The 2,491-nt window shown below is 43.0% G+C and overlaps 1 pseudogene; it reads right to left on the reverse strand.

Annotated features, from left to right (window-relative positions):
* Positions 1-5: 5 nt before the first annotated feature.
* LOC119345626 lies at positions 6-2,446 on the reverse strand (annotated as a pseudogene).
* Between the last annotated feature and the right edge of the window lie 45 nt (positions 2,447-2,491).

Consider the following 2,491-nt stretch of genomic DNA (forward strand, 5'->3'; position numbering starts at 1 on the left):
TGCCGTAAGTTGATAAGGTCAGCAATGGTAAATTTTGAAATCATGCCACCACCAAAATCTAGCAGCTGGATATGAAGAAGTTTAGCTAGAGCGCGTGGTAAAATAACCTTGCATACAGAAAATATACCGAATCGGATAGCTAGATAGCGTAGGTGCTTTAACAGAATAATGGATTTTGGGACCAAGAACACCTTACTCGGAATATTGATTTGACATTCCTGGTTCCAACCAAAGACCAGGACCCGCAACTTTGGCAACCTCGTGCATATACTCTCAATGACCTTTTCCTCAATTCGTGCTTCCCATCCAAAAAAATAAATAATGTGAGTACGTAAATTTTGCAATCCAAGGATCCTCTTGGTAATCAATTCCCCATCATAATTCTGAATAAAAAGGTGGCGTACATCTTGAGGGACTTCTCCCTTCCAGCCTTCTCCTCTGTGGCTCCATGTATTCTCAATTCTGAAGCAATCACTTCCAGCAACCTTGGCTAATAAATCATGCAGCAGATCATGAATTGTAAAGTATTCTTCAGAGGAATCATCTACTTGTGGTTGCAGAAATGAGCATGACATTAACTCTTGAATGTAGCCATCGGCTACATCTTCCATGTCCTCTGTTGCACAACTGCTCTTTACAAACCCTTGCGCTATCCACAGGTTAACTAACTCGTCCTTTCTCAACTTCTATCTTCGAGGGAAAATATTGCAGAATTCAAAGCAGCGCCTGATGTCCGGATTAAGCGGCTGATAGCTCCACCAAAGAGCATCCATGGTGTCATTCAGCATGCCATGGTTTGCAGTATTTTTCCAAAACTTGATATCTGGGTTTGCCCCAAGTCGTCCTGCCACTGCTACTGCTGCAATAGGTGATTGGTGTAACTTTTCTGCAATCACCCTCCCAACTCGTATAAATTCTTCATTGACAGCACTTTTAGTGCCCAGTGCATAATGCATAAACATCGAAAAGTATAAATCCTTGTCCAAATCAGGCATTTTAATAGGTTCATCATCACACAGAACTCTAGTTGCAACTATTGTTCGAGCCGTCACCAAAATTTTGCTTCCTTTCATCCCAACATTGAGCGGAGAGATTAGTTCCTCCAGTTGTTGGTCGTTCTTGGTCTTCACCCACAGATCATCCAATATCAAGAAGAAACGCTTGCCACTCAATGATTCCTTCAACTTTTCTTTCAGCTCCTCACGATGTGAAATGTTGGGGTGCCGATCATTGGTAATATCCTTCAGCATTTCATGGAAGATATCATCCACACTGAATGTCTCGGACAGATGAATGCACATGATGGTGTCGAACAGGTTCTCCTCCTTGCATTCCTCCTCTATGTAGTCTCGAGTATACCGTGCAAAGGTAGTCTTCCCAGACCCTGCAACACCATATATGCCAATCACCGAGTAACATGGACTAGTACCCAAGCTTGGTGATGTCTCGCGGAGCTTTGCCATTATATTATGACGCAAGGCCTCTCGACCAAATATCTCCCGCTTGCTAGCAGTTCTAATTCTGCTCCTGTTTTTGTTGGCAATATCATTTGGTGCGGTGTTGCTTGCCACACACAAGAGTGGTGACTTCTTCACTTCACCGACGGTGTTTTCTACCTTATGTATTATTTTCTTCAATTTCCCTCTTGAGATAGCACTAAGGAATATATCTAATATATCAAATAAGCTGGCATTCTCCTGGAAGGAGCAAAATATCAGATGAGTATGTCAGTCACGTACCTGTTTTATCTATTAGAGATAGGAGAGTATACAGAACAAATGAGATATCACTGGTGGAATAAAACTGACCCTGCAGAACAAAACTGACCATGCGGAAAACATTAACAGGCATAGAACATAGTATTAATCCGCAAACCAACAATTTTGCGACTTATGTCAGATGAGGCAAACTGGTGGGGCATGATTGGCCATGGCCTTGTAGAATGTAGCACAATTGCAGAACTAGTAATCGTGCATGTTCATCTATCGCATTACTCCCTTGTGTTAAAATACAAGTCTGTAGCATGGGGTGTTTTATTTTCTTTGTTGACCACTGATGGTGTGAAAGAGATAATTAGTATTACACTTGTTATTATCTTAGCAATTTAGATGAACACGCATACATATAAGATAACATGTTTGTCCCCAGAGAGCGTTTACATGTATACAGACAGAATGCATATGAAATGAAGAGCCAATGGAGTGGATGATGAAATTGGGTGTACCTGGCACTTTTTGATGCCAACCACTTGATATGACCAGTCTCTGTGAAAGCAGGCAGCCTCAAACACATGACCTAACCAGCTGTATAGTGATGTACAGCACTTGTTGAAGAAGTCAAACGAGCTGCACAAGAAAGAGAGCCACCGCCCTGAGGAACCTGAGGGTGTGGTCACTGGATCGGTGACCTCAACACTGGTAGTCACCGGATAGGCTCGTCCGTGGCACTGCCGGGCCACACGAGCTCGAGCTCGTCGGCGACGACCCCAGCC

Source organism: Triticum dicoccoides, unplaced genomic scaffold (assembly GCF_002162155.2).
Source record: "Triticum dicoccoides isolate Atlit2015 ecotype Zavitan unplaced genomic scaffold, WEW_v2.0 scaffold260878, whole genome shotgun sequence".
NCBI classification, from domain to species: Eukaryota; Viridiplantae; Streptophyta; class Magnoliopsida; order Poales; family Poaceae; genus Triticum; species Triticum dicoccoides.